At 34.2% G+C, this 13,825-nt stretch overlaps 1 protein-coding gene and 2 non-coding genes across 6 annotated transcripts in view; 1 reads left to right on the forward strand and 2 right to left on the reverse strand.

The window, feature by feature from the left end:
* The window catches only part of LOC105224279 (speract receptor), a 125,025-nt gene that overhangs the window by 23,484 nt on the left and 87,716 nt on the right, over positions 1-13,825 (reverse strand). The window lies entirely within an intron of this gene.
* Positions 5,854-5,976, reverse strand: LOC115066005 (U5 spliceosomal RNA). Its single transcript, XR_003845660.2, has one exon. It is a non-coding gene; the product is annotated as a U5 spliceosomal RNA (small nuclear RNA).
* LOC115066002 (U2 spliceosomal RNA) lies at positions 9,439-9,636 on the forward strand. Its single transcript, XR_003845657.2, has one exon. It is a non-coding gene; the product is annotated as a U2 spliceosomal RNA (small nuclear RNA).

A 13,825-nucleotide genomic window follows, 5' to 3' on the forward strand; every position in this document is an offset into this window, starting at 1 on the left:
AAAGTAACTTTAGTTATAATATACTAAATGGACCATTCCATACAAAATTTACATTAAATATATTGTCGTGTATGTCGTATCGTTTTATCTCGACACATTTTGAAAATTTTGAGTTGTGAATTTTCAAAAGTTCAACGATTGAAATAAGAAAGTACCACTATATTTGAATATACCAAGAAAAGTTGTTTAATTAACCTTATTTAATAAAAATAATAATTTGTTTTTACAAATTTACCTTTTCTTTATAAAATAAAGTGAATCAAATTCAGTGGAAAACTAAGAAAAAATCATAAATCTCATTTCAGCAGATTCGAAAAATATTGCAGATGATTTTTTGGAGAAACTTTTCGATCCACGACGCAGTATGCCAAAAAACTAATCGACACCCTAGAATTATTTCTTGACAGAAAAACCGTGGTAATTTGCAAACTTCATTAAGTGGAGCTTACTTCGAAGTCGCAATATTTATTCCATGCATCGACTCGGCTACAGGATTTGACAAAAAAATTTCTCGAAACTGCAACTGCAGCCTGGTCTTTCTCCACCTGATCTCTCCAACAGAGTAGAAGTTTTCCTCTTTCTCTAATTACCCCGGCGGATACGTGTTGTATACTCTCAGAGCTGGAGTGTTTTCATCCAATCGGACTACAAGACCTAGCTAGCGCAGCCGCTGTATCTTAATTGGCTGACCTATGTCAATGTCGTCTTATAACTCCTACAGATGTACATAAATCTTTTCGATTTATTTTCCAGCAAGACAACGAGCCTATGCACGCAGCAAAAAAAACTGTGGTAGCTGTATGATATTTCAAAAGAAATTCATACACCCCCAAAATCACCTGAGCTCAACCCAGTTGAACACAATACTTAGAGAAAAAATAGGCAACGCTTAAAGAATGGGAAGCTAATTGAGAAACAATAGCCAAATTAATTGGGTCAATGAAATATGCCCTACTAAAAGTCATTGAAATACGTGGGTACTCTCCAATATTAATAAAGTGAACAAAGAATTTCGAGCGGAAAGTTTCGGAAGAAATACAATTATAAAGTTATAAGTTATTAAGATTCAAAAACATAGCGTAAACTTATTTTTGCGTAAACTTATTTTAGAATGCAATCTAAAAACAAATGTTTTATGATTTTACGATGCTTTATGATACGTTGGGAGTACCCCAAATCATTAATTCATTATTGTAAAAATTTTGTGGACGACGATCGCGATAAAATAATAATTCAATAGCAGTTATTTACATTGAGTAATAACAATTTAAGAAAGTATGTATATAGTATCAATACGTTTTTGAATACTGTTGATACAATTTAAAATGTTACTAAGAAGCAAATACTCGTAGTATCATGCGTTGTAAATTAGCACAATAGGGCGTCATTATGGCTGTATTTTATTGCTTAGAATTATGGAAACTTGAACGTCTATATTAACGAAATATTGAAAAATGGATGTTAGAATTTTATTAAAAGTACTAAGAAAAGAGAGCAAAGTAGATGTAGACGTTTTTTGTTTATAAAATACTGCAAAAAAAGAAGGTGATAAAAATAAAAGCCTTTTTCAAAAGTAATGAATTATATCCTGATGGCACCTTTTTCTATCACTTTCGGAAACTTGTCAACAGCAGAGTAAATAACCGAGACCAGTCTGGTCGTTTTAAAATTGGAAAAGGAACAGCTCATAAACTGTTTTTCATGATGTCAAAATGCGGCCCATATCATAAGGATTCTCCTTGAAAGTTTCTACCGAATCGGGTTTATTTCTCACTACGAATATCACGAGAGTAATATTGAAAACCGTCGGACCCATCTACATTTAACTTTTTCTGATTTGTCGAACTTCCCTTTCTTTTATTAAAGGTGGTCGGTTTGTTCGAGATGTTTTATCATAATTTTTCAGTTTTTTTATAGAAAATTTTCAATCGTATTCTTTTGTCTCCTCTTTGTTGTAATTTTTCGTATGGACATTTCAGTTTCTGAGATTGCCAGTATTCGGAACTGCTCCTCAATAGAGAGTTTACCGCGTGGCATTTCTGTATAAAAATTGATTTATGCCAGGTATTAAATTTATTTACGCGAATATTTAAATTCTTTAATATAAATTAACAAACAAACACATAAGTACCTGGTCCATCAATTTGCAACCAATCTGCATCTATGTTATAGCGCCAAACAATTGTCATGATACACATGCTAGTACAAACGAACTTTTATTGTAACCAAATTAATTTTATTTAAAAAAAAAAAGCAATTAATAAAAAAATACAAAAATAAATTTGCGTAATTTTACTGCAGTCGACCCGTCTTCGATGGTTGTTGCTCTTCGACTTCTTCTTCAGTTGACACCGAGTCGTGTTTTCTGTCGCAAAATAAGCTCAGAGGCGTATTTCAGTGGCGTCACACAATTAACTGCCCCATATTTAGATGTAATATTTGGACTAACCGTTATATTAAGTAAGGCCACAAATATGTCCATCAACAAAAACTAACATAGCGATAATTTAAGCACAATTTTATTGCAGTGAAGCATTGTCCCATATAAGTAAGTAGTTATTTCGCGCACTTTAATAATAATGGTTATAATTTAAATAAATATACATAAGGGCTGACAGCATTTGAATAAAAAATCATATTTGTTCACTACTACTTCTCCGACACAAACGTATCTAGAACGTCTCTAAGCTCCAATATTCGTTTATTCTTCTGCTTTTCCACTTCTAAAATTCTCTTTTCATCGTCATCTTTCTTATTTCAAGTATTCCAGTACTTCGTTCACTGGCGCTTTCCGTTTCTTGTTTCTAATGTTAAATTCTAAATTTTGTTCTTTATCAGTGTCTTCATTTTCAATTCATTCAATATCGAAATTATCATTTTGTTCAACTATCTCAACTAGTGCAATTGAGAAACTTAAAATGACTTGAGACATCTAATGTGCTCAGCAAATATGTAAGCAGATGGGGGAGAAATAGAATGTCTATTGCCATTAATATCGTCGAATTTGTCAAAAAAAAACTCCCAGGTAGAAAGCACCCTATACCTTTCCTTTTTTTTGATTCGTTTATACGTTGAAAGCATATTGAGAAACTTCCTCTGAAGTTGGTCCCTAGTGCCCCAAAAGCACCGAACTTTTCTTCTTCCACTTATAAGCTTTTGTTCCATCTTCGGAAACTTCGGACCAAAAACTTTGTTTCGTCAGCCCTTAATTTTACACTAAAAACAAATAGTACGTTATATCCAACATACTTATAGTGAATAATTAATACAAAATTTACTTACAACTCCTCCGTTTTATAGCGCATTTAAAAACGTTTATGGTGCGTTTGTTACACCGATACATGTGATACACAACAGATGTGCAACAATAATTTACTGACAGAACATGTAACACTACCGCAGCGATTTCACAACGAACACACCCTTTGTGCGGTGGTCAACAATTGCTTTTGACATTAAAAATATTCACATCGTTTAATTACTTATTAACACTAATATAATATTAGTATTTTAGTGTAACCATTAGCAATATACAGTGCATCACAAAAATAAATACAGATCCGTTTTGTCTTGAGAACAAAAATGCTATTTCATATTTTACTTAAACCAATAGCAAACAAGTAAGGAAGGGCTAAGTTCGGGTGTCACCGAACATTTTATACTCTCGCATGATAAGGTGATAATCGAGATTTCATTATCCGTCATTTCCATATTTTTTTTATTTTGGTTCCTAATATATATACATACTCGTATTATACAGAGAAGGCATCAGATGGATTTCAAAATAACGTTATATTGGAAGAAGGCGTGGTTGTGAACCGATTTCGCCCATATTTCGTACATGTCATCAGGGTGTTAAAAAAATATTATAAACCGAGTTTCACTGAAATCGGTCGAGTAGTTCCTGAGATATGGTTTTTGGTCCATAAGTGGGAGACGCCACGCCCATTTTCAATTTTTAAAAAAAGCCTGGGTACAGCTTCTTTCTGCCATTCCTTCCTTAAAATTTAGTGTTTCTGACGTTTTTTGTTAGTCGGTTAACGCACTTTTAGTGATTTTCAACATAACCTTTGTATGGGAGGTGGGCGTGGTTATTATCCGATTTCTTCCATTTTTGAACTGTATATGAAAATGCCGAAAGGAAACGACTCTATAGAGTTTGGTCGACATAGCTATAGTAGTTTCCGAGATATGTACAAAAAACTTAATAGGGGGCGGGGCCACGCCCACTTTTCCAAAAAAAATTACTTCCAAATATGCTCCTCCCTAATGTGATCCTTTGTGCTAAATTTCACTTTAATATCTTTATTTATGGCTTAGTTATGACACTTTATAGGTTTTCGGTTTCCGCCATTTTGTGGGCGTGGCAGTGGGCCGATTTTGCCCATCTTCGAACTTAACCTTCTTATGGAGCCAAGAAATACGTGTACCAAGTTTCATCATGATATCTCAATTTTTACTCAAGTTACAGCTTGCACGGACGGACGGACAGACGGACGGACAGACGGACGGACGGACAGACAGACATCCGGATTTCAACTCTACTCGTCACCCTGATCACTTTGGTATATATAACCCTATATCTGACTCTTTTAGTTTTAGGACTTACAAACAACCGTTATGTGAACAAAACTATAATACTCTCTTTAGCAACTTTGTTGCGAGAGTATAAAAACAGAAACTTAAATTAATAATTTTTCAAATTAGAGAAAAAAATTATTAAATGTATGCAATAATAATACATTTAAAAAAAAGTTCCAACGGTTTTATTTTTGAACTTTGATGGAACGTTAATACCGTTAATATTTTATTGGATAGCCTTTGAATTTTTTTATTTCACTCAATCTGGATGGAATGGCCTTTACCAGTTTTTGAGTCACTGAGATGGAATCTTGCCTCATTATTCGATTAAAGCAGCTTTTGCTGGCCATTTGAGGTCTTCTGATTTTTCTCTCTAAATAATCCCATAAAAGTTTGATAGGGTTCACATCAGGAGATTGGGTTGTTGTTTTTAATTGTTTGAGTGTCCTGTAAAGTTGCATTCCTTAACAATGTAAGCGGTGTGTTTTGGATCATTGTTGTGTTGGAAGACAAACGAAAAATTATTCTTACTTTCATCTGAGAAAATAACAGAATTCCAGAAATATTCATCTTTACTTTCGTGCTCTTTTAGAAATTTCAATCTTTTTTGTCTGTTAATGTTTCTTATGAATGGCTTTTTACGGACTTTAGGACCATGGTAACCAGTATCATACAGTACTCGACGAATAGTCTGGGGATCACAAGTTTTACCACTCTCATTTTCAATATGCACCTTTCGTCGGATTAGCCTGTATCTTGTGTGCGATAATACGCCGCTCTTTGGAATCAAATATTTTTGGTCGTCCAGATCTTTCTTTATTTTTTGTATTTTTCTACTATTTTTTGAATTACATATAGATAGAATTACTTTTATTTTTTGTATTTTCAAAATTTGCCTTGTGACTTTTGTTTTCTTTATATAGTTTATAATAACATCTTTCAAATCTTGTGACAGATAAGTTCCTCCTTGCCGCGCGGCTCAATTACGGATGAAATAAATTATTATTTAGTAAAAAAATACGTACGCTTCAGAAACACTGTGTATCAATCAAAAAACCCTACTGAAATGGTAAAATGTGACGCGATTTTCACTCATTACTGACAATATCTAACGGTTCTTAATAACGACGATAAGGTACATATATTATGAGTAATTGCTTCCGTAAACAAATACAAAATACACTTTTTCTATTCTGCAAATAACTTAACCTTTTTTTTGCGTCAATGTGCAGTGTATCTCAATAATTATAAACTAAATGTATCGATTATCGGTTCGCAATCATAGATCGCGAACCTTTCAAAAATTCTTTTAGACTCATTAGAGTGCTCCTCTCCACGGAAATCTTTAGTAAAAGGCGAAAGATTTATTCGACAACTGAAGAAAAGCCAGAGTGAATTAATCAGCTGATAACTCAGCTATTAATACCAGACGTACTATGAACCGTATGAGAAGTATAATTCATAAACGAAAACTGAGCCAGTCAATGTTAGCATGAAGTGGATGACTCACGATATTTTAAACGTATTCGAGCGTAGCTAATGTAGTTTTGTAGGCACACTTTCGTTATGGCTAGGATAGGTAGTAAACATTGTACACGCTATCTACTGGCGTACATACATACATAATATGTACATACGTTAGTGCGAACCACGCATGGTGTATTAGTATGGATAATGTAAAGCAATAGTCTTCGCTAGGCGCGAGTGCAGGGCTTGAGTATTCTTTAGAGCAAAAGGTAATATTTTAGTCAGATAATTATTATTTAGTGCTCAAGTTAAAGGCCTGCCGGCTGTAGTTGTAAAAGAAAACATTCCAATAAAATATACATACATATGTATGTATCAGAGGCCTGCACGATTAAGGTAGGCATCGTACGATTACGTTACTAAGTAACACTTCTGACGATTACCACGATGCGAAGGTAACATTGCGCATCGGCATCGCGGCATCGTGGCATCGTACGATTACTATCTGGTATCGTCAATGGCAAATGAAACGCTATAGTCTTACATGATGTTAATTCGTTGCTGGCTCGACAACGACTGAACGATAGAGCAGAGCCGCTCAAAATAATGCGCAATTTATTTACCAACGCATACAATCACACATTTGATATCTGCTAGCGAATGATTGTCTGCGCGCGCTTGCTTAGTACATTGAGTGAAATCGTGCTATTTGGTTATTTTGTTATTAAAAATTTAGAAAAAAATTTAAAAAAAATGGTTTTTGATTAAAAAAGCAATTAAGAACAACAATAATTTTAAGTTATTTTTTTTAACTTTCCATGATTTTTTCCATATCGACTTCAAAATCGTAAGTTTTGATTCTCATTAAGTCCTCTATATGCTTATTGGAAACTGAATTTTTGTATTTCGAGTGTATTTTTGACGCTGGCAGAATTAGCGTCATAGCGTACATGTTTCGACTGCATTTGCTTGCCTATACTCCGAGTATAGGCATGAAAAATTTTGAGCGGCTCTGCTATAGAGCGTAAGCGTACGTGTGAAGTTAATTTCCACAATTGTTCTAAGAAATGCCGACCACTGGTAACATGTTAGTAATCGGCGATGCCCCCGATGCCCGCGATGCCGATACCCTTGATGCCGATGCCCACGATGCCAAAGTACCGTTACGTAGCGTGTACTCGCCGCATCGGCATCGCCGCTTGCTAACATGTTATTTTTTTAATTACTCGTGCAGGACTCTGGTATGTATGTATATAAAGACTGATTTCATAATGATAAGAGTTCAAGGTCAAATGGAACCCCGGAACAGTCGTAAACACCTAATACTAAGGCGGGAAAAGCTTTTTTCGCAATTCCTATAATGCCGCGATTCTTTCCGTTTACGAAGATAGGTACCTCAGATTGGCTCTATCATTCTTCTAATATGTACATACATACAGTATATCATAGAAATAAGTATGCACTATATATTGGAGTAAAAAAGGCAAATTATTTGCAAAATAAAAAATATATGTTTTTTGTTTTTTATAAAACCAACTACTCATAATATTGCCTTCGCGAATATGACAGATTGATATCGTTGACATATTCCGTTATTAAGAACCGTTAGATTTTCTCAGTAAAAAGCGAAAATCACGTCACATAAATAGGTATGCAATTTACCATTTCAGTATGGTTTCGATGGGAGTGCCACAAAATCCCCCCAAAAAAAATACCCGAACACATAATCCCCAAAATCAAAATCCTCAAAATCAAAATCCCCAAAATTAAAATCCCCTAACACGAAATCCTTTCTTTGAAGCAGTGTCACAAAATCCCCCCAAAAAAATCCCTAAACACAAAATCCCCAAAATCAAAATCCCCAAAATTAAAATCCCCTAACACGAAATTCTTTTTTTGAGGCAGTGTCACAAAATCCCCAAACACAAAATACCCATTTTTTTTATTAAATATTATTAGAGATCATATAAAAAATAGTAAAACCGCTATTTAGTTGAGTTTTAATTCGTAGTTACATATGTATATGTATATGTACCCATATATGACAATATATATGTAGATATAGACGAGAACGCATGACGGGTTTAGAGGAAAAAAATTATTATTTCATCAATTTAGCGACTAAAAAGCTAAAAAAATAGTATTTAAAAAAGCGGCCCAGACCCGGGTGTGAACCCAAAACTCTTACATGACAGCCAAAGACTCTAACCACTGAGCTATTGCCGAATAATGGCAAAATTAACAATATACGTATATAGATATGCAAGGGACAAGAAAACTTTGGTTTTCAGCAACATTCTTATCGAGTAGAAAACAAAAGAATATAGAAAATCAGAACATAATATAACATTGTCATCTATTAACCAATATACCTATGTACATACATATGTATGACTTAAAATACAAATAGTTCCGTTACCTTTTCTACAATTATTTTACCATATGCATTTTTTCATATTATTTATCACATTACGTGTAATTAATTGTGATTAAAATTGTATAGTTATATTTTTGATTAAATATCGTGCTAAATAATATTTAAATTAAAAAAAAAATGGAAGTCGTCGTTACTGTGCCAAACAAAGGAAATAATAAAATATTTTTGGATGGTTTTGATTACCATTTTCATTCCAAAAATGATTTTTGAGGTTATAAAAGACATAGCAGAGAATCAGTAAATCTTATTACATAGACATTATGCCAGAAAACTCTTCTCGTTTACTTCCATTCTGCTGTATTTCGAAAGTTAATGCGATTTAACGCCTCTATATTATTTTCCCCGGGATTATGTTCAATTATTTATCTCAATTAACTAGTATCACACGAGGTTTTCGAAGACAACATACAGCGCACTATATCTGAAATGATGCACCGGGTCATGGAAAATTGTCATAAATTACGGTATAAAACTTTATGCATAACAAAAAACCGAACTTATTCTGACCGAATTTGAATGTTTTATTTCATTCTAAAATCTCATCGCTTTACGTGATAGACCTTTATAAGTACATAAATATTGTATACCAACTCTACGTGCTACTAAAATTTACTGAGTGAGTATACATACATACATACACACATACAACTATTTACACATGAAGTCTACAGCAGACCGCGATTACGATGCCGGCAAACGAACGAAGCGAATGCCGAGTAGCAGGCGATTGAAGCAGTGAATATAGACGGCAGTCGTAAATGTAGCAAATGTGCCGTTGAAAACGGGTTGTTGCCAAATCGTTCACTATATGTATGTTTATAAATAGCTACGGACCGCATTTGCTTTGTAATATTTTTCATTCGCGTTAATTTAGTGTTTGATATTCTCTTTCAATTCTCACTCTGGTTATTTATACTGGCGCTGAAATGCTTTGTTATGTGCTGTGAAAAGTTATCGCTTCTCGGCCTTATGGCTAAGATCAAAGTGTAGTATCTGTTCTTATCAGCTTAACATCTGATAGATCCTCCATCGGAGGACAACAAATGTTAAACTGATTTTTGGAAATCGACGGAGTGTTTTAGGGGCTTGCTCCACCTCCATCACGGGTTGGCCCGGTATTGCAGTACCACCGGGAATTCGGCCCAAATTATTTAATACATAACCAAATATTTAGTTTCTACAAAAGTGTGTCTGTTATGTAAAGAAGATCGTTAGTAAAATGAATTAGTTGAATCGAGAACAGGACTTGTTAAGTGCTTCTTCTATGTGTTCAGCTAATTAATGTTAGTTAGTCATTCCAAGAATTGACTAGTGATATTTCAAGACGATCGTTTCTAAAGGCGGATCTGCCGGTTAAAAGCAAATTGTGCATACAAGTGGCTCTAGTCCATTTTCTTTATCATTACATTTTTGGGCTTTAAACATTCTGGGAAACAATTAGCAGTTTGAAAATGTTTTCACAAAGAAAAACAATTTAATTTCTCAAAATTAATTGATCAGGAAATTAAAGAAATCATGGCTGAATCGGTGGATGGCGCAGATTCAGAAGACGATTTCGACGACGATAATGATGATTAGGAAGACCCAGACTTTCAATTACAAAACGTAGACTTTGCTACATTTCAAGAAGAGTGGGATAATGCCGATAACAACGATTTTGAAAATATCTTTAGAAAGTCAGAAAAACATCTGGCGGAAGTGCATAACAATGTGGAGCAGTCTGACGAGTCTTTACCATCAAAACCTGGGAAAACAAAAACAAAAAGGGCACGATCAGCAACTGAAGCTGGTGAAAGTCCAGTAGTATCCAATGCGGAGGGGTTTAGCGGAAATATAAAAGATATTTCCCTCCAAAATCCAGAGTTCAGAAAAATTTTATGGAAAAAAAAATTTCTTGAACTGGAAAAAGAATGATGTAGTTTTTCAAGGAGACAAGGAATTGCCGCAACAATTCAAAGAATTAACCACACCATTCCGTTGCTTTAATTATTTTTTCAGGGATGACTTGCAAAATGAAATTGTGTATCAGAGCAATTTGTATGCAAAACAGCAAGATGTTTCTACAAACTTTACTTTGACACCGTGTGTTTTAAAAAAATATATCTGAATTTGATTTATATGTATGTCTGTGTACCGATACCCCAGTGTCGAGAGTTACTGGTCCAAATATTTTTTCGAGCCAGTTAGAAACGCAATGACTTCCAAACAGTTCTTTTCAATCAGAAAATATACACATAACTACAGGAAGCAGGATTTGATGAACTATATAAAATTCGTCCACTTATTGATAGACTCAATATGCAATTTGATTCTGTGCCAAAAACACCACGGTTATGCATTGATGAACAAATGTGTTCAACAAAAATGTTGACAAAATTTCGACAATATATGCCCGCAAAGCCCCATAAATATGGCATGAAACTTTTTGTTTTTTGCGACTCGAATGGCTTTTGTACAGATTACAGTATACAAAGGAGATGGCGATAATAAAGTAATACCTAAAACTCCTGATTTAGGATCAACAGCCAATGTAGTCATAAGGTCGTCAAATACAATTCCAGATTTCAAAAACCACATATTGTACTTTGATAATTTTTATACCTCTCTTCCACTTCTTGTTTATTTACGAAGCAGACGATCTAACAGAATACCCAACTGCAAGCTGACAAAGGAAGTGGAATTAAAAGATAAAGATCGTGGATACTCAGAGGAGTTTGTTGACCGTGCCTTTGGAGTAGACATATCTTGTGTTCAACGGAAAGATAAAAAAAGTACGACTGGTATCCACGTATGCTGGAATTAAGCCATTTAAAACATTAAATAGCAATTCATAACCCTTAAAAATATGCCGTTATGATCGGAAAAATAAATCCTACGTCGATGTAGACTGTCCTAATATAATTAAAGAATATAACCGCCATATGGGTGGTGTTGATTTGATGGACAGTTAACTTGATCGCTATCACATCAGAGTTAAGACCAAAAAATGGACTTTGCGTTTATTTTATCACTTAATTGATATGTCGATAGTAAATTCATTTTTCAGCGTATTAATTCCATGAACTGTAAAGATATTTATCATAAAAAATTACCGAATTTTCGTATTGAAGTGGCTGATGTACTTTGTCGTTATGGGGAGACTAACGCCAAAAGAGCTGTCGGTAGACCTCAGAGCCAAAGTCCACAAATACAAAAATTGAAGAAATCGTATGATCCACCCGATGACATTCGTTTTGATGGAGTTGCACATACATATGTATGTATGCCTGACGTTTTGAGCCGCAGTGGCAAAAAAGTATGCAAACTTCCGGGAAGTAAGTCCGAAACACAAATGTATTGTACTAAGTGTAAATTAAATCTGTGCCTCTCAAACAATAACAAATGTTTTTAAATTTATCATCAAAACAATAAAAAGAACTGAATAACATTTCAAGTAAAATCATCCTTAAACTTTTATTATTTCATTACGTTACCAGGCATTCCGCCTTTTGGCGGTCAACATATTTTCTCACCTGGAAGGTAAGTTTAGATTTTTTTTAACCTTTTAGCATTAACGTATGTTTTATTTAGCCTAAAACTATGAAAAAATATTTTTTTTATCGAAAAAAAAAAATTGGCCGGTTTTAGGCTTAAAGTCTCCAACTTGTCAAAAGTGAAAATTATAAATATTTTAGGAAAAGCGAGTCGATTCGGAAATCAAACGAAGAATGCCTTAGAAATCCTAATTCACATATCGCGCAGATAGCGATAGAGATAGCGTACATGGTTGATGAAGTTTGCAAAATATTGTACAAACTTCTCGGCAGAGATATACATAAGTAGATATGCCTAACTCATCTCTCATTGGAAGTGAGAGAGCAATTGCTTAACGTCAAAACCTCCTGAACTCGATCAGCTGTAAAATTTTTAATTAATGTATAATATATGTATGTATTTACAGTTTTATTTATCAAATAAATTTTTTAGTTTACATACAGCATCGGTGTGGCATGGAATCAATAAGGACCCCACAACGCTTCACAAAGATTTGAGCCCATGGTTCCTTAACAACTTGCCAAAGTTCTGTGCTGTTCGATGGTTTTGCTGTTGCTACGCTTCTCTTGTCATCGCCCCTTAACTTTTCGATCGGTTTAGGTCCAGAGCCATGGACCATGGCATCACGTTGATGTTTAGCCCACCAGGCTTAACTGGCTTTGTAGTGTACTTTGGGTGGTATTTTGTGTGTGGGGGACCACGAACATACCACCGCAGTGAACTAGGTGCAGACACGTAGCCAAGATTTAGTTTCGGGAGCGGCCCACAAATTTTAAAGTGATATCGGTTATTATTGCTCTTCTATGTATAAGGTGAACAACAACCTAACTATTGGTGAGCCGAGAAAAACTGAAATGTTGCCAACATACTACTTGCTTCAAAGAAATGAATTTGACATTATTCTTGCTGCTAATGGAATCTTTCAAGTAATAATCGAGATTTCTGTTTTATAATTTCTTGTCCCAGCAATCGATATTCATACTTGTGTTTATATGGCATAAATAGGCGAATCAATCTTAGAAAACTATTTCAATATAGAATTTTGAATATCCAATGGCTCGAATTTTTATATTTTTAAAGCTTTATAAATCGCTAAGCCTTCATCTATCATTAAATCATCCACGCAAATTTAAAACCAATGCTAACTAATTGTTCTAATTAATGATTGCTGATAACTCATATTTGCGCAAAACTTGTATTTACGCATACATAGAAAGCTACTAAGAGATACATAAATTATATGAATATACAAATATTTGTAGACAACTTGTTTTAAATAGAATAATTTGCGTCTTGGAGCATCGATAACATGTTGATGACTCCATCTGGATCGACAGCAATATCCCAATGATGGGTAGAATTTTCATTCTTTTACTGGATAGTTTTATAGCGCGGAAATTCGTTACGTCACAATATTTCAACGGTTTCAAAACTTCAGTTGAGCATTCTATTCTGTAGTAAAGAGTCGATGCGTGGAATAAATATTGCGACTACGAAGTAAGCTTCACTTGATGCATTTTGCGGATTTTCTGTCGGAAAACAATTCTTGGAGCTCGAAGTGCAGCTCTTCGGCATATGGAGCGAAAAGTTTCTCCTAAAAAATCATCTGCAGTTTCTCGAAATTGCGAAGAGAGAATTCTTATGATTTTTTCTCAGCTTCCCAGTGAATTTATTCGACTCAATTTTACAAACAAAGGGTACATTTTATAAACCAATAATTTTTTTTTAATTTGGAACTTTCTTTTTTTTTGAAAAACGACGTATATCTGGTCGGCTGTTTCTTATAATAAAATAACCGTTCTTCTA

Source organism: Bactrocera dorsalis, chromosome 5 (assembly GCF_023373825.1).
Source record: "Bactrocera dorsalis isolate Fly_Bdor chromosome 5, ASM2337382v1, whole genome shotgun sequence".
Lineage (NCBI taxonomy): Eukaryota > Metazoa > Arthropoda > Insecta > Diptera > Tephritidae > Bactrocera > Bactrocera dorsalis.